This window comes from Choloepus didactylus, chromosome 7 (assembly GCF_015220235.1).
Source record: "Choloepus didactylus isolate mChoDid1 chromosome 7, mChoDid1.pri, whole genome shotgun sequence".
Taxonomy (NCBI): domain Eukaryota; kingdom Metazoa; phylum Chordata; class Mammalia; order Pilosa; family Megalonychidae; genus Choloepus; species Choloepus didactylus.
Window position 1 is genome coordinate 109,174,798 of NC_051313.1, and position 25,399 is coordinate 109,200,196.

At 44.9% G+C, this 25,399-nt stretch overlaps 1 protein-coding gene across 11 annotated transcripts in view; it reads left to right on the plus strand.

Moving 5' to 3' along the window:
• Window positions 1–5,478: 5,478 nt before the first annotated feature.
• Window positions 5,479–25,399, plus strand: part of TRERF1 (transcriptional regulating factor 1) — a 205,209-nt gene continuing 185,288 nt past the window's right edge. For 9 of the 11 annotated variants that reach the window (XM_037842425.1, XM_037842424.1, XM_037842430.1 and 6 more), the window contains exons 1-2: window positions 5,479–5,646; window positions 6,073–6,154. The gene's annotated coding sequence lies outside the window, so the exon portion shown is untranslated. The remainder of the gene's footprint in view (window positions 5,647–6,072; window positions 6,155–25,399) is intronic. The other 2 variants (XM_037842426.1, XM_037842427.1) reach the window with 1 other exon arrangement.

The following is a 25,399-nucleotide window of genomic DNA, read 5'->3' on the forward strand; positions in this document are numbered from 1 at the left end:
ATGAGGGAACAGTTCTGGATCAGATTAAAGAATTGGCAAGCACGAAGTTGAGAATTTGGTCCATTCCATCTGATTCTGAGTCCATGTATTTTTGAAGTAGCTTAGCAATGATGCACATTTTTGGTGAAAATGTGACCCCAGTTTTAATTTGCCTGTTTGTATATCACTTGGTCCTCTCATTACTTCCCTTCCTGTAAATTACCCTCTGTACAATTTTGAATGGGTCCTTACCATTACCCGCCCACCTTGCTCTATGCGGTGTTCACATCTGCTCCTTCCCTGCCAAACACAGGTACTGCACTGAATGTCACAACATAACAAAAAGTGTCAATTTTCTGTGCCTACTATGTGCCAGCACTGTATTTTAAGAATTTTAAACATTTTATAATTATTGATAACAATTCATAATAATTGAATAAGTTTAATAGTTCTTAATTTTAATGCTTTAAATAGATATTTATTTTACTTTTAAATTTATAGAAAATATATCTATTCTATATGAAATATTTCAAACATCTAGAGAAGTAGGGAGAGTAGTATAATGAATAGCTTCAATAATTATCCACATTTCGCTCATTTTATTTTATTTAGCTTCTACTTTCCTTGGGAGAGAAATAGAGTATTTGAAAACAAATTCTAGATAAATTTTTACCCACAAATACCTCAGCGTGTATCTCCAATAGATAAGAACTTAAAAAAATTAACCACAATGCTACTATCATGTCTAACAAAATTAATAACAACATCTACTGTGAAGTCTACGTTTATATTTCTCTGATTGGCTCAAAAATGTCTTTTTAACAGATTTACGCAAATCTGATCCAAACAAGATCTCATCATTCCATTTGGTTGTTTACTAGGTACTTGAAAAGCCATTATTTACATGCATTTAATTTTCGTATCAAACCAACAAGGAAGGTTAAGGTCCCAATTCACAGATGGGTGAGCTGAGGTTCAGAGAGGTTAAGAAATTCCCTAAGGTCACAAAGCTTGTAGGTGCCCAGATCCAGAATTTGAATTAAGCTTCACCTAACTCCCAAACTACATTTCCCTCCTCCCTATTTCAGGCTATCAGAATTTTCCTGTGTTGAAGAGAGGCCAGTGGTTGAGAGTTTCGGCTCAGGTTGGCCTGGATGCAAATTGGGGCAAATTACATAATCTCTTTGAGCGTCTGTTTCTGTACCTGTAAAATAAGGAACGTGCTGATGGCTTGGGGCACATTGAATGGGATAACAGATGTCTAGTACTTAGCACAGTGCCTGGCACATAGCATCAGTAAATGCTGGCTGTAACTATTAGTGTAGAGAAGGAGAAAGAACCACAGAGTGTTTAATCATTTTTTTTTGTCAGCAGCTTGGGAAAAGATGGTTCACCATTGTTAAGAGAGACGAGGATTGAGGCTGAATGGGGTGGGGAGGATAGAGTGGGGAGAGAAAGGGTGATGGTTCTGCCTGGATGGGAGAAGGGAGCCCTGGGCGTAAAGATCTAAGAACCTCCAAATTCTCCTAAGGCAGCTGGAAAAGAGTTAAGCACATCTTCTGATTGCTAATCAGAGTTGCCTCCAAAGAGAGAAAATGGGGTGGGTGGCAGACAGGGTGGGAGGGAGACTTCTTGCTGTATATTTGAATTTGGAACTATATGAATGTATTAATCTATTTCAAAAGATAAATTTACCATGGCGGTAAGTGCTGGGGTGGGAATACCAGGACCTAATGATAATAATCATCCCCTTTCTTTTTTTCCCCTCATTTTGATCATACTGGGAATGTTTTGCATCAGGATTGGGACTATTCCAGCCTGGCTGTGATTTCAAGGGTCCAAGGGAATATTTTAATTTCAGCCATCCTCCCTCTGATCCTCACTGTAAGAGTCCTAAACCATGCTCACAGATTTGGAATATCCACTCTGTGTGAACCCAATGGCTAAATGAAGTCTCTGTTTGTATTGTCTGTGCATTTATTTATCCATGCTTTCCTAGTCTTTCAGGCCATAGATCATTTTTGATGCTTAAATCAGTTAAGACTCTGGGGACCTGATTTTAGAGTCCTTGGGACATTAACCAGTTCAAGAATAATCAAGCACTTGCCTAAATGCTGTTCTAAGGCCTTTGCATATATTAACTCATTTAAACCTCACAACACACTATACTGTGGGTACTATTCCCATTTATAGGCAAAGAAACTGAACCGAGAGGTAAAGTAACAAGCTCGATGTCAGAGCCTACACGACTAACCTTAAGGCTATGTTACCTTTCTGTTGGCAGTGAGTGGATGGAGCCAAGCACCTACGGGCCCTCTGAAGGTGACGAAAGTGTCCTTGGCTGTGTAGCAGCAATCTCTTGGGTCCCAAATCCCAAATTCTTCCTTTTCTGCAGCTTCTGGTTTAAGAGCCTGGAACAAGGATGGGACTTTCAGCATTGACCCTGTGCAATTTTCTTACTCTTGAGCCTTAGGTTCCTTAACTGCCTTTGAGAAGCAGTCCAGGCAAGGTCTTCTCCTTGCTTTGTGTGTTTGTGTGCTGGCACGCGCATGTATGCGTGTATGTATGCGTGTATGTGTGCCGGGGGTGGGGGGTGGGGGTGAAAGGGCTGGGGTTTTTGGGTTGGCTTTTGTGCCCAGGTCTCCTGAGGAAACAAGGTATACTGAGGTTCTAGTCTAGCAAATGCCTCCAGAAGGTCAGGGCCCCGTACAGTGCCGCTTCACGCCTGACTATTCCTTCTTGTTATGGAATAGGGCTGCCACTGGGGCTAGCTCCCACCCTGCTGCCGGGAGATCTAGGGTGGGTCGTTTTCCCTAGAGGGTATTAGAGATGAGGGTGCATCCCCACAAAGGCTTCTTGGAGATAGTGAGAGCGGAGCCGAGTTCTGAAGGTATAGCAGGAGTTGGTAAGAAGAGACAGAGGAGGAAGGGTCAGGGACCTCACCCCACCCTTACCCAGAACAAAGAAAGCATGAGGAGGCTTACAGTATGGGAGGAGGAGCTGGGCGAGTGGAGCGGTCTGTAGAGGCCAAATTGCGCAGGATCTTCTGAGCTGGCCTTTATTCTAAGATAAATGGGGAGAGGGGGAGCTAGAAGGAATGTAATGAGGAGTTTTAGAAAGACCTCTGTAGCCGGTTGGGAAGAACGGGTAGGAGGAGGCCAGGAGACTATCGCAGAAAGCAGTCCAGTTGGAAGATGATCCAGGACTGAGGGGAGGAGGAGGGTGCCGAGCATCTGAAGCTTTTCTCAAGACCCCGCGTCACTGTGCACTGTTCCTTGGTTTTCTTTGCTTATTTGAAAGGACCCAGTAAAGGGCTGGGCACCCGCCAAACCCTGGATAAGCGAGAATGGCCCGGAGACCCCTTCTTCTTTCAAGGACTTTCTGGTCCAGGTGCCCCAGAATTGGCAGGGGCAGGCGGGAGAACGCCCCACTGCTGAAGATGGAGAACCGTTACCCCTCAAAAAAACAAAAAAGAAAAAACAAAACACACACACACACAAAACATAAACCTCGGCCGCTTTTGGCAGCAGCTTCCTCCGCTCATGATCTCATGCTTTAAGCTCCCATATAGCCTTCCCCCGCCCTGTCCACACCCAGCGCCCGAATCGTGGTGGGGTGGGGGTGGGGGACAGTGGTGAAGGTCTGAGTAGCGGAAGAAGCTTATTTACCCGCGCGAGACTTTTGAGAAGGGATGCAACGATTTTCCCCACCTAAAAAAGGGGGGGGGGGGCATGGCTTAAGTTTCTCTTGTGCAATACTCGCTGTCTAGCGTGCACTCCATGAGATGCCTCGAATCCTGTTCGAGGTGGTCTTTTTAGTCGAACCATTTTTGGTTCGCGTTTCCTCGACTAAGAAAGAAGCCCGGAAATGCTGGGGTCCCGGGCTAGGTGCCTCCGCACTTGGACGGACTGGCGACAGCGCCTTCGCGGGACCTCGGGGGCTGTCCTCTCTCTCGTCCCCAGGGCCGGCGCCTCTTGGCGCCGCCACCGAGGTTTGAACCCTTGGCTCGGCTTTCAGCCCATGCCCTGCCCCCTGCTCGCAGCCGCTCTCGGTTTGGGTGCAGCGGTTTCCCCCGCAGAGGAGGAGACAGCGCGAGCGAGCGACTCCCGGCTCGGGTTTCCGCACCAATGCTGAGCAGCCCCGGGCGGCCCCCGGCGGCCGTCCCTCCTCCCCGGCACCACGTTCCACAGTCATGGCGCGTTACGGGGGGGGCGGGCGGGGAGGTGAGCGCGGGCCGCGGCGGCACTCGTTCTCCCACTCTCCCCTCCCCGCCCCGGTCCCGGCCCCTCTCCTAGGCAACCTCCCTTCCCGGCCCGCTGAGCGGGGATGAAGACCCCTCCCCAAAGGGCTGCATTTCCAGCGTCGTCTTTAGCACTCCCTCCCTGCCCCCATCGGGGCGGAGGAATGGAGCCGCGCGCTTCGCGAACCTCCAGCCCCTTCCCTGGAGCCCCAGCCCCTTTTCCAGACCCACTAAGGCCAGGGCGCGATGGGGGTGGGCGTGGACTGTCTCCCCGCAGCCCGCTTAGGCCTCGGCATCGTTGAAACCTCCTAAAGAAAAAAACCAAAGAAACCCAAACCCCAATCGTTAAATTGCAAAGCGCGTTACAATAACCGGGACGGCTACGCAGGAAGCAATCCTGCACTGGTCCGGGTCTAAGGGGTAGCTTCCCGGCCACGCCGCTTTCTCCCGGACCTCGATTTTCCGGCCTTGCCAGAGAGTCCACACGCCGGGGTCGGCTGACAGGTCCCACGCGAGGCTGCAGCGGGGCCCGCGCCCCCTGCCCCATCCTCGTTCTGAGATTCGCCAGCCTACAAAAGGTGCAACCTCACGCACATGCAGAGCACACAAATAAAGTCGGCCGCGCACCACCGGGAAGACCGCGAACAATGCACGGGGCGGCCCGCGCCTGCCAGAGCGTGGCGCCCTGGGGGGCAGGAGGCGCGGGCGGGGGCCGCGGCGGAGGGCCGGCCAGCCGCGGCGCTGGACACCTTACTTCCTGCTTCCCCGCCCGCAGCCAGACCAGCTCTGCGGAGGGATATCTCTCCCCTCTTCTATCCCTCTCCTGCCCTCCCTCCACGCTCTCCCCCCCTCCACTTTGCTTCTACTCCCCCCCACCCCGCCTTTCTCCTTTTGCAAGAAAATAATTTGACAGTCGATTTGCTGACAGGGGAGGAATTTGCATCCTGGATTAAAAAAAAAAAAAAGGCAGAGAGGAGCTTGGGAACGGTTGCTAGGGGTGGGTAATGGGTGTAAAGGGGGGAGCGGGGAGCGGATAAGAGGGTTAAGGAAGGGGGACGCGGGTGGGAAGCAATGCAAAAGGTAAGGCCAGCTTGCCGCGGCTCGGCCCCGAGTGGGCTGCGGCCGGGGGAGGGGCGAGAGATACATATGTATTTCTGTCGCCCCAGCACACCCCCTTCCCTCTAAGCGATGGCTGAGAGGCGGTGCATGCAGATGGGGAGTAAGTTTCCTGAAGGGGAGGGTGGGTGCACGCGCGCAGCCCGGCGCTGCAAATTTCCACCAGGGAGGGAGAGTGGCTGGATGCGGAGTTTGGAGTTGCTTGCGGCGGAGAACAGGAAAGGGAGCAGGGCCGGGAAAAGGGGGCTGGCGGGCGCTATATCTGGGAATAAGTTTCCAGGATCAGGAGAGCCTGCACGCTTTTTTTGCTTGTAAGTTTCTGGCCGGGGAGGGCGCGTGGGGAGGAGGAGAGGGAGGGGTGCATGTATATAGGAGGGGGGAGGGGGGAGCAGATTTCCTGCGGGGAGGCTGAATGCATATGGAGAGTAGATTTCCTGAAGGGAGGGTGGAGGCGTAGAAGGACCGAGTAAGTTTCTTGCTGGGGTGGTGGCGGAGGTGGTGGGTTGATGCTTCGGAAGCTGGGAGCTTCCTACGGGGGGTGGGGGTGGGGGAGCACGCTGTTGGGTGGGGGGCGGGGGCGAGGAGCCAGGTTCCCTGATGGGGAGAGGGGCTTCCATCTGGGGAGTATGTTTCCTGGCGGAGCGATATTTGTTTACAGGCTGAGGGCAGTACTGTAAATGAGTAGTGCTGCGAGGTGGCGGCTCTGACATAAATTAATATTGAAATTACTCCATCAGCTCTGCTCGCCCCCCACCCCACCCCCCAAGCAGAGACCGATCTTCTCGGATTGCCCATGCACTTGTTGCAGAGACAGCCAAGGTAGGCAAGAATCTTATTAACTTTCATTTTTAAAAAATTAGTTGGAGGATGCTCCGTGAGAAGACGGGGGGTGGGGAAGGAGTAGTGGGGGACGGAGAAGGAAACCACCCCCACCCCCGTTCTTTACTTTCAGTATGTAAGTGGGGCCCTCTCCCTGCTTCCCTCCTTCCTTCTTCTCTCTCCGGGATGCACAGCATCCCCGCAAAGGGGGATGGGTGAGGTGGGCGCTTTAATTGGTAGCCCCGGCTGGAAGGGTGGTGGTGTTGGGGCTTGCAATTGATGGTTGCGATGTTATAAAGCCTTCATTCTTCCAGCTAAGAAACCACAGGACCCTGGGGATGTGCCTTTTGGGGTTTTTGACATGATGCATATGTGTATGTATATGCGCCTGCAGGCTCTGTGGGGTTTGGGTACCCTCCAGGAGTTAGTGTGGCCACCCAGATGGGAGAAATGGAGTGTGTGGAGGGGGTAAACCTGCTCCTTCACTCCTCAACTTTAGTTTGGGAGACTGAGAAGTTACTACTCGTGGTCTGGGGAAATAGGTATTAAGAAAACAAAACAAGAACACCAACTCACCGGCGGACGCTGGGAGCACCTGGCTGGCAATCTCTGGCCATCCCTGGACTGGGGCGGGTGCGCCTGCCGCCCTTAGGTTAAAAAAGAAAAGGCCTTCTGGATCCTCCGCATGCCTGCGACTGGGCTGTTTGAGCCAGCTTTGTGGAAGCTCTCTAGACTAGACACAGCTTTGGCAAGTGGACGTCTCGAAGCGGGTTGCTAACAGCGTGGCATGGGCTGTGCTTGTGAAGTTGTGCTTAAGAATGCCGGATTGAGGGATAACCGAAGAGTTCTTTTAAAAATGCCCCCCTGAAAACCGGTCCAGGTGACTTTTCAGCAGGCCTCGGAGGAGAGCTTTGAAAAAGGAGTTTTAAGTTGTTCCAGTTGGTGCCAACCTTCAGCATCATTTACCCTTTCAAGAAAGGAGTCTGGTGATGGAAAATGTGGCTTGGATGACCCTGCAAGGATAACCAGCAGGAGTACTCACCACTTAACTAATTAACTAGCTAGTCGTTGCCTCTTCTTGCCTCTGTGTTCCTGGTCCTCAGTCTATGGATTTCTGCAAATGAATTGTAGGTCCAGCCTGTCAGGTACCCACCCTTGACTGTAAGGGAGTTTTAACTTTGCCAGGATAATTTTAGCACCAGAGATGTTTGGTAGGGACAGAGAGTAAGTACAAGGCGGTGGGGTCAACTAAAGTTGGTTAAGCTTTTTGAGGTTCTCTAGACAGGCTCAATTCTAGCTTCGGGAAAAATGGGTTTAAAAAAGCTCTCTACATGGTACTGATATATATGCTTTTTTTTCTTTTTTTCCCCTTCCTGTCATCAGATTCCCAGATTGAGGATTTGATATTTGGCAGTTTTTGAAAGTTGAATTAGTTGGAAATTAAATATTATTGTCACTTATCAAATGTTCCTAACCTAGGCATTAGTTAAAAAAAATTAGCTCTTATTTTTACCGGCTGAAAATCTGAGTCTGCTTGGTATATATGCTGGGAGGGTAAAGAGAATCTTTGTGTGTGTTTATCCCAGAGTAGTGGAATTATTTAAATACCTAACCTCCAAACCAAGAACAGTCATTTTGTTTTTTTTTCCCTTATGCTTATGTGATTTATTTCATTTGTCTTGCTTTGCCATTAATCAAGGCACAGTAGCTTTTTTTTTTCTCTGCTGTTGAGAATGTTCTTGTGGTAATAAAGGTTTAAAGGCCCATGAATCATAATTTGCTCTTTTTAAAACATTGTGGTGATTGTCAGGATTTGACTTATAAGAATTGATACCCAGAATGACACACCTCTTGGAGACCTGCCTTATTAGGCATGTCCATTTTTGCCAAAGGATTGTTTAGAAGCCAGCTTGACGTCTCAAAAGGAGTGTTTCCCTTCTGCTTTATAGGCGTTGAGAAGATTAATTTTGCAGGTTTCATAGTAAACATGGATCTTTTCACAGCTTGGTAAGCAGGCTTCCACATAGCAGGCATGTGTTAGTATCACATAGCATTTTTGTGAGCTTGCTGTGAAAACAGTTGTTCTGTGAACCATGTGGAAAGTACTCAGTTTTGTCTCCTGTAACCCATTTGGACCTGTGGTTTTTGTTGAGTTTAGAGCTTTAATTATATAATAGGGGACAGACTGTAGTGTTCTTTGCTGTTTATATAATAAAATGTATCATCACAAAAACAAAGCTTATTAATAATGTTCTTTTTCTCCTTTGATGGGCGGATTGGTCATAATAACTGAAAGCATTGGTTTATTGGAAAGTAAAAGAATTCTCCGTAAAGTTGGTTAATCATGAAGTGCTAAAATTGTCTTTCAGTCAGTAGTTGGCTCAAGCTGGGACAGTATTTGCAAAGTCACAAAGAACTTTTAAGGTAGTTTGATGCTCAAGGCAGGGGGAAATGTGTAATCGGAAAGAAAGACAAGGAGAGGGTACCAATTTCTAGCCATTTCTGGGCTTCAGATATTATTATCTTAAAAATGTATGGTTTGATCCTCGAGTTCCTTCCAGCTCTGAAATTTGTGACTCTTAAGGTCTGGTGGAGAGAGGTCTCAAGAGGTCTTGATAGTCTCTTCCTGGGCCAACCGCCAAATTGCTTCACGGACTTGAGTGAGCTGATTAACTTCTGTTTTTATCTTCTCATGGAGAGAGTGGATTTGTACCTTGGTGTACCAAAGAGGACTCTTGAGCGGCCTAGTAATCTTGGTTGTCAAAACGCAAGGAAATACTTAGGAAAGTCTGACCAGGTCCTGGGGGAACAAAGTGAGGGTTGATTTCCAATTATATTGCTAATAGACAATGGGGCATAGTAATCCCAGGTACCAAAAATAATTCAGTTTCTTGGAAGTTTCCCCTCCAGCCTTATGGTTCACCTGTCTAATTATGCTTGGTCAATCTCAGATTAACTGAGCTGTTATTCCCAGGTAGCAGCATAAGTTGGAGACTGAAAGCCCAGTGTGGCTTTACCCCTTGTGTGGAGAACTCACATGGGTAATTGGGATTTGGCTGTATATTAGCAATAGTGATCCTAATAATGATGTCTTACTGTCACTTCTGGGGTACTATATATTTCACCATGGGCATCTTTTGGGAAATCCTCTTGATGTTTAATATTGACTTTGAACATTGATACGAAAAGTAAGAGTCTAGTTAACTGGCTTGGACCCCAGGCAGTACATGTGTGCAGATTGTCCTGCATTAAAGACAGTGGAATTCAGCTCATTTTATTTCTGACCTCTTAAAGCTGTGGTTGAAGGAGGAGAGGAGGACTGGAATCAGCTGAGATCTTGCGGATTCATGGTATTTCTGAATTTGCATGTTGGAGGGGAACCAATGGAATAAAGGGGAAACTGAAACAGAGTGATTCTTTTGTGGGGAGGGGGAGACAAGAGTAGCTGGATTCCAGTTACTGGCATGCTTTTCAACTAGGGTGCTGTAGTTTTTTTAAGGAATAATATAGTCTTAGTAACATGAACTTGATCCTATGACTCTCTCTATTTTATCTTCTGGGTTAAAGAAAATAAATGTTAAAAAGCCTCTGTGGTATTTTCTAAGAATTTTTAAGTTTTCAGGGTAGCTGCTTATAGGGTCTTCTGGTTAATTGAGGAGCAGATGATTTTTGCTTTTTCCTCATGGAAGACAACCGGCTGGGGAAGGGATAGATTATGCTGTGTAGTTCGTTCAGCAACATTAAAATTTTTTTTTGGGGGGGAGCAGCAGAGAAAGGGTGGAAAAGAACCTGTAGGTCTAAATGGCAGTGATAACTCTGGGCTCGTAGAACAAGGCGACAGGCATTTTTGTGCTATAAGTCATCCTGGTTTTAGTTGTTCGTACATTCAGCAGTTACTTATTGAGCACCTACTATTTGCCAGGCCCTGTATTAGGCTCTGGGAATATATTGATAATTATCACCTCCCCCTCTCTGCCCCCATATCACTCCCCACCCCCTAGCTTATCATCCAGAGGGGAAACAGACATGTAAAAAAATACATATATATACATTACAAAATGTGATAAATGCTGTGAGGATAACCAGAAGGAGCAGTGATCTGGGCTTTCTTAGCTAGAGTGACCTGGAAAGGCCTTTCTGAGGATTGGGGACAGGTGAAGACAGAGATTCCCCCAGAGTAGGAGAGCCTTTGCAGTAGCAGTTTGGCTTTTGGGGAAACTAAAAAGAGGTAAGGGGTAGTAGATAAGGAGAGAGAGGGCAGCATGAGATGATGTGCAGGGCTTTGTGGGCCTTGGTAAGATTCGGGTCTTACTTGACGTAGTGGGAAGCCATTGAAAGTCAAGCAGGGGAACCGACATGCTCTAACTCATGTTCAAAGGGGCTGGCATTGGCAGAGAATGGAGTGGAGAGGGGCAGGGGTAGAACTGGGGAACACAGTAAAGAGGTGGTTCGAGCATGTTGGATGATGAGGCAGCAGAAGGCGAATGGAGAGGAGGTGGAGCGTGTGAAACCCATGTTAGAGGTGGAGTGGGCGGGGCTTGCAGAGGGATTTGGAGAGGGCAGGAAGGAGGCTAGGATGACGTTGAGGTTTGTGGCTTGAGCAGTTGGGTAGGTGGTGGTACTATTCGCTGAGATGGGGAAGATTGGAAGAGGGAGGGGGGCAGAATTGAGATACTTCAACTTGGGCTAAGTGTGAGATGCCTGTGACACCCTCAGAGTGGAGAGGTCAAGTGGGCAGTCTGATACGCAGCCCAGCGCCAGAGGGCCAGTCAGGCAAGAGATAAAAATGTGGGAGCCATCAGCATGGAGGTGGCATTTAAAGCCAGGGCTGGATGAGCTCCCCTACGGAGGAGAGAGAGAGAGCGATGGAGAGAGACAGGGAACGGCACTGTAAAGTGAGGAGGTGGGATGTAATGTGCCAACTATTTCATGAGGTTGAGGTTGATAAGCTAAGGACAGAAAGTCACTGCTGGATTTGGCAAAGTGGAAGCCGTTGGTGACTGTGAAGAGTGGTTTTGGAGGAGTGATGGATTGGGTAGGAGCAAAATTGGGCAGGGTTGGGAGGGAAATGGGAGGTGAGAACTGGGAATAGCTATATAGACATCTTGGGAGAAAGTTTGACTATGAAAGGGGGCAGAGAAATAGAGTAGGAGCCAGAAGGACATGTGTGTAAAGAAAAATGTGGTTTTTTGGGGGGTGGGGTGGGGTGGGTATTGGTGTGCTGAAGAGAGAGAAATGGATTGGGTCAGTTGAGCCAAAGCCCTTAAGAAGGTCTGAGGGGAGGGCCTGGTCTTCCGTTCCTCCACAACAGGAGGAAGGACTGAGAAGAGTGAAGATGCAGGTGAGTGGGAAGGTGAGGGAGCTCTGGGGCTGTGAGAAGCTCTGCCTCTCCAGGCTGAGGCTGTATCCTTCTTGGGAAGGGGCTTGGGCTCAGGATGACACCAGCCAGAGACTGCAAGGGTTAAGATTGCATCAGAAATTGTACTGCATCTTTCTGAACATTTGACTGCATTACCAGGCACAGAGGAAAGAGCAGATTCTTTCACTTGGGGGAAAAGAGTCTTCAGTTTAAGTGATTTGGACCTCAGATTAGATTTATTTGAAAACTATGATTAGAAAAGGACTTCTGTGATTTTTTTTTCCAGCCCTTTTCAAAAGTAGATGGGGACTGTCATATGTTTGGAGCTAGAAGCTCCAAGAAAAAACTGGCAAAGGGTTGCCTGTCTTTCCTGCGGCCTTGCACAGAAATATCCCACAGATTGCTGCCGTGGTGGTCCCCAGCCTTGAGGTCTGCGTGAGAGGTGGGTGGGTTGAGAGGCTCTGGGAGAGGAGAGTGGGAAGGCCCTGGCTGGGGTCAGTTCTGCTCTGGACGAGTCAGCCTTCCAGCCTGTCTCCACGTGTCTGTGAGATGAGGGCGGTGCCATCTGTCACCTCTCCTCTCAGAGCTGTTGTGAGGGTGGAGTCGATAATGAAGTGGAAGTGCTATGTAAACTGTAAGAGGCATTGTACACTGCAGCGAGGTCAATTGATCTTCAGTCAGATCCCTTTTCAGATAGAAAACCTGGCAACCAATGAAAAACATCCTTAGTTTCCCAGAGCTTCTATAAACACTCTGTTGACCATGTCTTCTCCCACTCTCATTCCCTCCTTGTAGCCACTTTCCATTTGGGAATTTCAAGGTCTCTATGGTCCTTCAGGTGAAACTGCTTTTGCCGTCAAAAGGCTGGCATCAGAAATGCTGGCTGTGAAATGCCAGTCAGTATAGGTTCAAACTCTGATTCCAGAAATCAGAATTTGAGACCTGCCCACCCAAAGGGCCAAAAGGACTTGCTCCCCCCCACCCCCTGCCCACCATCCTGAATAACTTGTGAACTTGGGTGCAGGGAAACCTTGAACCCACCCAAGAAACCTGGCTGCTCCCATAGATTTCATAGTGTCCATTTGTACTCAGCATTTGTTTTGCAAATGGGGACTGGTCTATAAAGCTAAATCTATCTAAAAGCAGTTGTTGGCCCTTGGTCTTCTGCGTGTGCTGGGACGTCATTTCCTCTGTCAAAAAGCATCCTGTGCTTTTCACTAATTGGACCCCTGGTCTCTGCCTAGATGGGGAGGCTTGATTTATTTATTATTTATTATACTTTCTGTTATAAAGAAACTTTAAGCATACACAAAAGAAGAGACTAGCATAATGAACTCCCTTAGACTTGTCACCCAGATTCAGCAGTTAGTGAGGTTTTGACATACTCATGGATAATGAGATTTTTTTCCTGTATTTGTATGATAAATATAAGTTGTTAGTTTTGAAAGATCAGTGGAACTGATATCAATTCGGTTTTATAGAGAGGGGAAAATAATCAACAAAATATCAGAGAGAGAGGAAACGGATGCTGTCTTTGAAATAACTAATGTCAACCTAGCATTTTACAGTTCCAAGGTCTCTTAATTATTTATACCTTCCAACGACCCTAGGAGATGATATTACTCTCATTTTACAGGTGAGGAAACTGAGACTTGAGAAGTAGAACTGAAAAAAAATTAAAAAAAAACAACAACAAAAAACAGTTAACCCTGATTCACACATCCCGTTGGCATCCAAAGCCCTGATTTAATGCCAGAATTTGTAAGTTATCTAAATTTTTTGCACTTTCAATTAGATATGCTGTACCTTATTAAATAAGTATGTAGTACAGAATATATGCAAAACATCTTGGAAACCAAGATCATCTGGGAATTTTGTGTTTACAATCCCAATGACCTTAGTTGAAAATACTCAGATGATTTATGTATGTTTTGGGCATTACATTTTTTGAAAACGCGTGTTGTCTGGCACCGTCACTAGAGCTTTAAGGCTGTCTTGTAATTAAGCCAAGACTTGACTTTAGCAAATCAGGCAGCTCTTCTCCATCAGCCTCCTCCTCTCAACCCCATCCCTTCTGTGGGGCCTTCAGTGGAGGGACATGGGCAGCCCCATGGTAATTTCTAGATGGTGACACCATTAGCCTCCAGCCTCTGGCTTTTGACATAACTGGCCCTGGGTAGTTTACTACCTTGAAGAAAAAGCAAAAGAAAAAAAGACGGGATTGATGCCCAAGGAGTCTGAATAGGAGGGTCTTTTGAGTTCCCTCTGTTGTCATCACAGTAGGAAATATCAAACTCCCTAAAGTTCAACTCAAGGATGCCAATAATGAGGCTGATTCTGAAGTATTGGGGCTTGTGCGCTTTTCTCTTTTAATCGGGTGAATACATGCGAGCCCAGGGTTTTCAGGGGGAGCCACAAGTAGGTAAGGAAGTTTAGGGGCCTCTTTCATTTTGAAGAGTCTCCGCTTCTTTAGAAGCAATGTGGAATTCCAGCGGCTTCACTGTGCAGACACATGCGCGTTCCTTAAGTCTTTCCTGAGTGCTCTGTGGGCCTGGCTGTGGGTGGGCCTACAGGGGGATGTACTTGGGCCCCTGCAGCCCTTGGCTCGTTGGGCTGCTGTTGTCACACCTACCACTGAGAGAGTCTTGCAAGCCTTCAGGACTGGGAGACTGGGGAGGACAGAACTCAGTTTTGTACCCCCAGCACCTAGCACAGAGCCTGGCACATAGTTAGTGCTGTGTACGTGCTTATCTGTTTAAGAATTAGTTATTTCGTTGTTGTTGTTTGTTTGTTTGTTTTACCTCCAGTTTTCTCCCTGTTGCTTCTTACTAGAGGGAGAAAATCCAGGCGTCTCTTGCCACTAGGGCCAGGTCTTGCAGCTGCTAAAGGAGTCCGGACTGAAGAAGTGTTTCCTTTCCCCCCTGCCTTCCGTGGCCTTGCAGCCTTTCTCTGGGGTGGTTTAGCTGAGCTCTTGAATGCAAATAATGCCCCATCCCCCATCCCTCTTAATAAGTGACATTTTGGTAAATCAGTTATTCAAGGCCTTATCTATATTTCTGTCTGTGCTGGCTTAGTCAAAATAGGAAAGAGAGTGAATATTAGATTTCTTCACCCGCCCCCTCCTCCTTCCCCTTTGAGCAACTCTATGTAAGATTTCTGATGGGGTGGGGTGTGGGGGGGGATGATATGCCCTTGAAGAAGTAAATGCTGCCTGCAGAAAAAAAATGTGGAGGGTTGTAGTGAATGCTGTTTTTCAGCAGCTGTGATTTTTCCATTTTTTCTTTTTCTTTCTGTTTTGATTAGTGGAACTCATTGTGCTGGAGGGTTGGGATTGCATTGGGGGAGGGCACGGAGGGAACAACATTTACTGGGAGAGCTGGAGTTGGGGAGGGGGAAGAAGAGAAGGGATTTATTGAAAATATATGTCTACTTCTGCTATGATAAAGCGGCAGGCATGTGAAAAATGCAACTGGGAAATCATTATTGTGGTAATGTAGGCAGAGCTCCTCTTTCTTATTAACAGAGCTTAGCCCACGTGGAGGAGGAGGTGGCTGAGGGGGTGCCCGGGCTGCTTTGAGAGTTGGGGTATTCAATAATAGCAGAAACTCAGGGGATTGTCCCCACCCCCTTCTTCTAACCCCCTCCAGCTGCCTTTTCCTTTCTTTCTTCAATCAGTTTGTAACCTTTTTAAAGCTTCTTGTTGGATTTTGTGGTCTTCTACAGCTCTGCCACCCTAAAGTGCTTTAAGGACTGTTTAATTTTTAAAGTTAGAAGGAATTAAAATAAATTTTCTCTTGGGAACTCAAGGAGAATTTTGGCAACACATTATGAGTCAGAGATTGGATTATATTCCTTGCCTCCCAGAGAGCACAAGAGCCTACTTAGCAGTTCAGGAATTTGCATGTACCAAGGGGTATCTCAGAATTAGGGTTCCAAATCGCGTTAGTAGTAGTAGCTACTATTTATAGACAGCCTACTGTGTGCCTGGCCTTGTGCTGAGTGCTTTAGTCATTTAATCCTCACAGTTTTAAGGTATTATGCCCACTTTACAGTTGAGGAAATTGAGGCTCAGGGCATTTTTGCAGCATGCTTAAGGTCACAGAACTGATATCCAAACCCAGGACTAACTCCATAGGCTGTTCCTGCTCCTTAGGCTCTGCTGCCTTTAAAAATTTGCTAGTCATACTCTGTACATGCCTCTAGATAGTAAGAACCCTGGGCAAAATATCTAGAGCCACCCATGAGGCCTGCTTCAACAGTTATGCATAGAATGTTCAAGATGTTTTAAAGACCCTTTCCCCAAGCTCCGGGTTGGAGCTGTCATTCTAAGGAAGTTCAAGTTTAGGGTCTTAGTCCTCCCATCCCCACCAGCCTAGGTGACTTTGCTGATGATTTGTTCATCAAGCATTTACTGAGTGACTGCCACATGCCAGGATGGTGCCAGTGACTGGAAATGTCGGGACAAAGAAGGCCAGGCACTCAGGTCTAATGGAGAACTGTTGTAGGAACATATAAATATGATCCACAGTGATACCTGCCTGGAAAAAGACAAAATTTCAGAAGTAGTAGCTAGGATACTGTCTAGAGCAGCCACAGAAGTCTTCCGACTTAGGTGATACGTGGGAGGGGAGGGGTCGTGCGGGTTCAGTGGGGGCTTGCCAGGTAGGCTGGGGGGAAGGGAGCAGCAGATAGCATGGCGAATATAAGAAACTCCATGGCGCCTGGCCTTACTTAAGCACCCTGTCCACCTTCAAGGCTTACCTGTCCACCTTCGTTTTCCGTCATGTACAGCATACAATGTAGTATGCTGCCCAGTATAGTGCCACTAACCACACATGGCCGTTTACACTTTAATTAGCAAAAAATGTTAAGTAAAATTAAAAATTCAGTTCTCCTGTTGCACTAGCCACATGTCAAGTACTCAGTAACTGTGTTGGCTATCATATTGGACAGTGCAGAGATAGAACATTCTCGTCATTGCAGAGTCTTGTTAGGTAATGCTGCTGCAGAACTTTGCCCTCCCTTGCCCCTCATGTAGTTCACTCCCACTCCCTTCCTGCAAAGATCTTCCCTGGGGACCCTGGCAGTGATGATGAAGGAGTAGCGTCACCATCTCTCCAAGTCAGGCCCTCCTACCATTTCTTTCTCCATTTTGGGTGTCGTTTTTAGTTTCTGAAGGGGGCCACCAAAAGAATTCCCTTTTATGTCTTCTGGATCCCTCAACTCCCCAACTCTCTACTTTGTTGGTGGGCTGCCCTCTGCTCCCCCCTTCCTGCCCTGTGCTCCCCTGTTCATTACCCTTCAGGTCTTACTCCATGTCATCTCATGTCTAAGCCCTTAGGATCTAATCTGAGCAGAAGCACAGAATACAAAGGCTGGAGTTTCAGCCTGCTGTCTTCTTCAGCACATGCCAGGTCCTTCTCCGAGGCCACTCTTGGAGGCTTAAGTTTAACAAGCTTGTAGAGAGTTTTGAAAAGGAGCCTGGGAAGTAACCAAGATCAAGCTAGTCTCTTTGAAGTAGTTAAGAAGAACTGGGGTTGCTGAATTCAGAGATGCGTAAGAGGATTTTTTTTTCTTTGGGAAGGAAAGGCAATGTGCTCTGGCTATCGTACCCTCACATTGTATACTTTTTGGGTACAGACTGCATTTAAAAATATAACAGCTACCTACTCATTTAATGGATATTACTTCGTTTACTTCTCACAGCAACACTATGCGGAGGGCACTGTTATCCCCCCTCATACAGTGAGGAAACTGAGGCACAGAGAGATTAAGAAGCTTGCCCAAGATTGCCTGGCTAGGAAATTGCAGAGTAGGGATTCAAGCCCAGGAGCCCAGGGCTGGGTGACTGTGCCAGCAGCTGCTTTTCCCACTTCTTTAGTCTGCCCCCCTGTTTAGCCTTACCAGATAATGGGGCCTGCATTTTGTTCAGAAATGTGACTCATAATATGGTGGAAGGGGCACCACACCGACCCTGTGGGGGTATCTTTGGGCAACATTCCAACTCTCAGAGCCTCATTTCCCTTATCCTCAATACCTTTGCCTTACTGACTGAAAAGATTTATTTTGAGAGTCAAATGAGATGCATGATGCAAAACTGCTTTGAGAAATAGAAAGCCGTATTCTTTTCTCTTTAGATAATCATTTTCCAAAGGGGTGAATCTCTGCCAGGGTTAGATTCCAAAGCCATAGCAGAGCTTTGGGCATGATGTGTGGGGGTCACACAGTTCTCTGCTGTTCACACCCAGAACTGTTTTGATCTGAACATCTTCTCCAGTCTGCCCTGATTGTACCATGTTATTTAGGGGGAACTTGGTGCCTGCGCTGCATGGTTAGAAGATATTTAAGCCTTAGTTTCCTGAGATGATCACATCTGGCCAGGTTATTTGGAAGATTAACTGGCAGAATGTATGTAAAAATCCTTACCTCATAAGCCAGAAGGTAATGTGTGTTGTGAAATGGTAATGTCTGTAGTCTGTGGAGCGGACTCTTGGCCCATCTCCTTTCCCTGTTCAGAATGTCATAACTCAAATTTACAGTTTTCTCCTGCTTTTAAGGCCTGGAAAAGACATGATTCTATGTTTTGTTAGACCTGACCAAGCTTTTTTCACTGAAATTGTGTAAATGGTAAATGAAAGTAGCTCTTTAAAAAAATGTTTTTTTGAAAGCAAAAGGAAAAGCCTTTGAAGCTAGATTTAAAAAGTTTTATTTTTTTGAGAGGCAGAGTACCAAAAATACATGGTGATTATATTAAATTTAGAAAATATTGACAGGTATAATGAAGCAAAAACAATTGTCTTGAATTCTACCTCTGTTGATATTTCAATATATTTCCTAACAGGGTTTTTTCTAGTTAGTATATTCTGGTGATGAGGAGTCAAGCTGCCTGGGTTTGGATGCAGGATCCTTCACTCACTGGGAGTACTAGGGCTGGGTGAGGTGAAATGAGATAATACATGTAAAATACTTAGGGCTGTGTCTGGTAAGGTCTCAATGAATGTTAGCTATTATTATTATGGTTTAAAAATAGGATTGGGGCTATTCTGAATGTGCTTTAGTATCTTACTCATTAAATATTCTTTGGAAACTTTTTTCCTTAAATGTTGCTTAGTATCCTCCTGTATGAATTCTGCTTTCAACTGTATTTATGGAGTGCCTATTGTGTATGAGACACTGGGTCCCCTAATTTATTTAGCTAGTCCCTATTATTGGAAATTGAGCTTATCTATAATTTTTGACTACCATAAATAATGCTTTGATGACTATCCTTGTACTTAATTCTTTGAGCATGTCTCAGATTATTTTTTTAGGAAAAATTCCTAGAAAGTGGAATTATTATGTTAAAGAGAATGGGCATTTTTTCTAATTGTTCTTCAGAAAGTTTTTATTAATTTTCATTTGCTCTACTAGCATGAGAGTACTCACATTACTTCGTCAGCCCCAATATTATTATATTTCAAAAAATGATAATTCTTGTGTAGTATCGATTGCTCTCTAAACAATATGTGTTATTTCTCAGAAACTCCATTTTTTGTTGCTGCAAGGTGGAGTATCAGTGCCTCTTGCATGATGACTGTTGCTTGTTAATTTAGCAAGATCTTTGGATTTCTGTTGTGGAAAGACTATGTAAATGACCTAAATTATTATCAAAAGTGATACTTTCTGCCAAGTTAGAATTTCCCCATGCTTACTGAAAGAACACTTGAGTGCTTCTTCTCGCCCACTAAACATGGAGTGGTTTCTTGGTCAGGGTGCAGGATATAGTAGGTATCTGGTCTGTATGGCAAACAAATATTATTCTTGACTTATAACAATACATGTTATTAATTAGCTGCAGGGTTATAGAGTCTTTATCCAGTTTTCAGCAGTTTGTTCTTTTTGAATCTTTATGAGAAGATGAAGGCTACTGTCCCCTTCCTCAAGTATAAAAAATATAATAGTTTTATATGAAGCAAAATATTGAGGAAAAATCTGCCCTGCTGAAAATGCTGAAAAGTGTAAAGAAGATGAAAACCAGCCATCATTCCATTGTATATCTAATAAAGTTCTATATTTTAAATGATGGCGTACTCCCTTGTAGTATTTTTTTCAATACCTGTCTTTGCATAGTTGAGTGCTTTGTGCATGCTTTGTGCGTGTGTGTGTGTATGTAATTTTGAATCTTTTTTTTTAGCACATTCCCTAAATTAATACTTTAACCATTTCCCTGTCAATGCAAACTATTTACAATTCTAATCTTTTGCCTCTTTCTTGCCTTCTGAGGTTTTATCATGTGTTTTAATTCTCTATATTTTAAACCCCATAAGACATTACTGTTTTATATGTTCAATAATAATTTAGATTAATCCACATATTAACTCTTTTTTTTTTGGTGCTTTTCATTTCTTCCTGAGTAATCATGCTTCTATCAGATGAATTTCCTTCTGTCTGAAGGACTTTCCTTAGTTTTGTGTTTGTATGTATTGTGTGGTGGGGTGTCTTCTGGTGAATTCTCTCAGTTTTTTTTTGTCTGAAAATGTCTTTAATTCACCTTCATTTTTGAAGGGTATTTCACTGAGTATAGAATTTTAGCTTGTCTGTCATTTTCTCTTAATCCTTTTAAAATGTCATTTCATTGTCTTTTAAAAAGTCATCTGTCAGTTTTTTATTGTGTCTCCCTTGAAAGTAATATATATTTTTTCTCTTTGGCTTTAGGTATAAGTAATTTTACTATGATGTAAACCACAAATGTGATTCTCTTTGTATCTATCCCTGTGGAATGAACTTCTAGAATCCATGGCTTAATGTTTTTGGTCAGTTTTAGAAAATCCTATAACAGTTCTTTTCAGATATTGCTTCTGCCTCATTATCTCTCATCTCTCCTGGACTCCTACACAGTAGAGCCTTTCATGGAATCCCACATGTCCCTGAAGCTTGTTTCTGTATTTTCTTTGCTTCAGTCTGAATATTTTTTCCTACTGACTTATCTTCCAGTTCAGCAATCATCTCTTCTACTTTTTCTTAGTTGCTGTCAAACTCATCTATTCAATTCTTAATTTCAGTTACTATATTTTCAGTTATCGACTTTCTGTTTAATTCCTTGTTCATGGATTCCAGTTCTTTGTTGAAAGTTTCCAAAATTTCCTCTGTATTTTCTTGCGTAAATTAACCATAGTCATTTTAAAGTTCTGTCTGATGACTCCAGTATTTGGATCACCTGTAGTGTTTGTTTTTACTGATTGTATTTTTTGTCTTGGTTTTCAATCATTTGGTCCTATGTCCTGACATGCTTGGTAAATTTTGTTTGAATGCTGAGCATTTTGCATAGAAAATATAGAGACTGTGGATTTCGTATCATCTTGATTTAGTGAAGGCTGAGCTGTTTCTGATTTGAGTGATCATAGTTGGGGTGTTTATTAGGGTCCCTCCTCCTTGGTAAGCTTGTAACCTGCTCTCCAAGTTTTGTCCTCTCAACACTGTGAAGCTGCTCAACTCTCTGCTTCACTTGCGGTCTTTTAACAGCTTCTTTCTGCTTGGATTTTCAGGATCCAGCCCCGCACATGCATGACTTAGCTTGTCAGCAGATGCATTGAAGGGGACTTGCCTACAGAACACAGGGCTCACCTTTCTATGATTCAGTTTTCTCTGGGACCTTGGCTTCTCAACTCCTGGAAGTCTTGGCAGCTCTGAACTCCAGTTTTTGTCTTCCCAGATCAGGGAGAATGCTGCTGCAAGCTCTACTTTGCTGCTCTTTTCACCTCCATGTTTCTTGTACCAAATCAGTAAATGTCCTAAGAGGAAACAATAGCCACTAATATGTGACTCACCTCATGAGCTTGGCTTTCCTCTAGGAGGTTGGGCCCTAAACTCCTAGCTACCTTTTTGTACTCCTATGCCTTCAAAGAGTTATTTTATATATATATATATATATATATATATATATATATATATATGTATATTCATATGTATATATAGGTATTTTATCTACCTTTTATAGTTTTTCTAGATAGGAAGGTCAGTTTAATATTAACTTTGCCATAATAGTTGAAAACGAAAGTAATTTTCTATCCTTTATTGATGCTATAAGTGTTTTCCATGTTTTCAAAAATTCTTTATTAGGTGATTTTTTTTAAAGGTGCATAAAACTCGTGCTTAGGGCTTTTACAAATTACTCAACCTTTCTTCTATTGCCAGATACTTAGGACATTTCCCACAATTTGCTTTTCTAAATAATGCTGTGATAAATATCTTTGTGCTGAAGCAATGTATTAATATTTTAAAGGTATGGACTAGAATCAAAATTATTAATCAGTAGTGATTGTTTTTGTGCATATGTCATGTACAAAAAGTAAAAATTGTAGACATCTTTCAGATGGTTCAGAAAGAAGCTTTCCTTTTTAAAAGTATCCTTATTTATTTAAAAATATTCATATAGCACTTACCCATGTGCCAGGCATTCTTATATAATCGGTTTTATAATCCTAACTTTAATTCTGTAAGGGCCCTAGGATGCAGGAACTATTTATTCCCTTTTTAAAGATAAGTAATCTGAGAAGGTAGGTTACTTGTCTGACGTCACACAGCAGTCTGGCTCCACAGCTTTTATCTGTGACACTACACAACCTTAACCTAACTGTCCTAATTTATTACTTCCTTCCTGCTAATTTTAGCATATTCCAGGGCTCCCCCAACATTCTTTTAATTAGGCATTATTTTTTTCCCCCTGCCATGTGGTTGCTGGGGAACTGGTATAAATGTGGGGTCAGTTTGGAGAAGGAGGTGCCATTGATAGAAATTGCTGTTGGGACTGGACATGTGACAATCCCAGTGGCAGCTTGCTTTATGGCTTGACCGGGTAAGGTTGCCTGGTGGCTTGTAGCCTGTCTGTTTGGGGATCCTTGGCGTATATTTCATGTAAGGGAATTTCTGCTTCCATCTCTGGCTTGATTGGCTTGTGTTGGCTGGACCACTGCCTTTGCAGTTTAGAGAGTAAAAGTAATTTAATCTTTCTCTTCCCTCCCTTCCTCCAGTTCCACTTCATGCAAGGATAAAGAGTAGTTAAAGAGGTGTAGATAGAGGGCTTGCCCACTAATTGGAGTATCAGGGTAGCCACAGGGCAGCAGGGATTGCAAAGATTAAGCCCTGCTACTTTGGACATAATAAACTGCAGGGAGTGAGTGGAGAGGAAGCGACCTCGGAACCTGCTGAACTTCAGTTCCTTTGTCTTTCTGCCTCTTTCTTTAGAGCTTTTTGCATTTTTCCAAGTATATTTCTTGTCCCTCTCCTTGATTGTCTATTTTCCTTGTACCCATTTCCCTCTTTTTTCTTTTCTTTCCTACCCTGTTCATTTTCCCTTTCCCCCCATCTCTTTTTCCTCCTTTCTTTTAATATTGCTAATCATATAGATCTGAAGTATTCTGTATTTAAAAATATATGTTCTATGTATGGAATAAACTTTGTTTCCTGTTAATAAAATAATCTAAAAACAGGCTTTTTCACTTTTGCCATCTCAAGAAAAAAAATTTGCTGAATGAAATTGCTCTTCCCTTTCTTTAGCTATTAACATTTTCTATTTCTTCCAGGGGTCAGTGACTCTTAATAGAAAAAAGGTTCGACTCCCTGCTGCTTGGAGGGGGTGAAGAAGGTCTAATGTTTAATTGAGGGGAGAGTAGACATGGGACTTCCTAGTTTTTTGGGGGGGTTATTTGAGTTTATAACTTGTAATGATTAGTCAGAGGGCTTTGCAGAAAAGATGACTTTGAGCCATGTTTATTAAATGATATCAAAGGAGGCTGCTAAGAAAATGACTGGTGGCAGAGAATTGAAGGGGAACCTGTCTCTCCCTTCTCCTGTTCACAACCCTTCAGTGTGGTTTGGAGTGCCCCCCACCACCGTGATCTGGTCTCTCTTGCCGCTGGGACCCCATCTTCTACCACTTTCCACCCCCCTCTCCCTTCTCTAGCCACATTGGCTAGAACATCCAGTTGGCTGTTCTTGCCACAGGGCCTTTGCACGGGCTGTCCTCTCTCCCTGGATTGCTCTTCGAGAACCTATAAACCCATCCGTGTTGCTCACTCCCTCTCCTCTTCAAGTTTTTCTCAATGAGGCTTTCCTCACCTCCCTATTTAACATTGCACCTTTCTTCCGCCTGAATTTCCCATCCCTGTTACTTGATCTACTTTTCCTCTTTTTCCAGTTCACTTGAACCTTCTAATATACCATGTAATTTACCTGTATATTACCTTTATTTCCTGCCTCCCCTTCCTAGAATATGAACTCCAAAAAGCCAAGGCTCTTTGTGTGTTTGCTACTACAGCATTCCAAGCACCTGGAAGAGAAGGCACATAGTAGGCACTCAGTAAATGTATGTTGAATGCTGTGTCCTTGGGGGCCCCGTCTCAAGAGACTTCTGTCATATCTCAGGATCTGGGAAATTTCTTTGCCTGTAGGAATTTTTTTTAATTAAGATTTTTATCATTGTCATCCCCTCCCCCCTCCATTTCATTTAAGACTGTTATGAAACAAAACTCATTATGCTTCAAAATCTGACAGAGCTAAGGCCCCAGGGAGAGTGAGAGGAGGCGGCAGCAGCGGGTGCTTTCTTCCATTTTTTCCCCCTCCTTGGCTTTCTCCAGCGGTTCACTTAGATGGCCTGAAGCCTCCTGGGTCAAGGTGAGCAGGGGTTCCCCGGCCTCGCAGGGTACTGCTAGAGAGGAGAGCCCTGCCTTCCTGTAGCTGTGAGGGTTTCTCCAGTCCCCAGTGATCAGAAGGGAAGAGAAAAGGAAACAGGTTGGGGAGAAGAGAGAGAAGTGAGGTGCGTTTTGTAGGGTTCAGTTGGTGGAATAATGCACAGGGTGAAATAGGAAAGTGGTCTCCTTGGGTGCGATTTTTAGTTTTTACTTGAGATGAGGAGTGGATTTCACGCATCTGTTCAGCAGTGTTAATCGAGTGCCTGCTGTGGTGCAGACAGGCTCGGAGGGTGACTGTGAGGGCCCGTGGGCCTGGCCTGGAGACGAGTCTGCACTCACCACCCAGCCTCCTGGAGAAAGGAGGCTTCTCAGGGCCTTGGGTGTAGCCCAGTGGCTCAGAGCCAGTGTGCTGAACTTCTCCCCTGTCTGCGGGTTCCTGGGAAGTGGAAAGGCCTGCTGGGAATAATTAATGTGAGTGGAAGGGAGGGGGGAGGAGGCAGCCGCTCCTTGAGGAAGTGGCTTAGACTCCTCCCAGCGTTCTTTCCTAGGCATTTGTCTAAATGAATCCATACTCCAGGCTTCCAGGGTCAGGGCAAACCTGTCCTGTGACATTGCCACGGGTTTGTTGTGAGCCTCAGGGCTTCAACTCTTTATCTCCTTTTGACTTTTGGGTTTTCATATGAACAAAGGGTGTTTAGAGAGAAATGTTCTTGGATCATTATAGGGCTAGACCATGAAAAACAGTTACTATCATCATGCAGTGATGTAACATGTAGAAATTGGATGAAGGAGGAGTGAGGAAAGCCTGTGCCCTCAAGACTTGGGGTTTTACCCTCTGCCACCCTCTCCTCCCCAATCTTGGCATCTCATCTGCTAATAAAGTAGCAACACCAACTCATTTGAGTTTCACCTCCTTTCGTTTCCTCTCTCTCTGTCTTCTGGTACTGGGGCCATAATGAGCTTCAGAAAGCCGCCAGCCGAGTGATCAGCCTCTGAATAATCAAGTCTGCAAAACTGAAAATCGGTGGCTGCCTTTTCATGCAGATGTGCTGATAAATTAAGGAGCAAAGTGGAGCCTAAATTGTTTACTGATTCATTGTCCTGACCAGAAGTTAGACAGGAAATAAATGAAATAATTTCACCCGACTTGCTTCTGGGCCTGTGGCTTAGTTGTTTAGAACATAAGGCTGAGGAGGCCAAAATCCTGGGTTGAGCCTC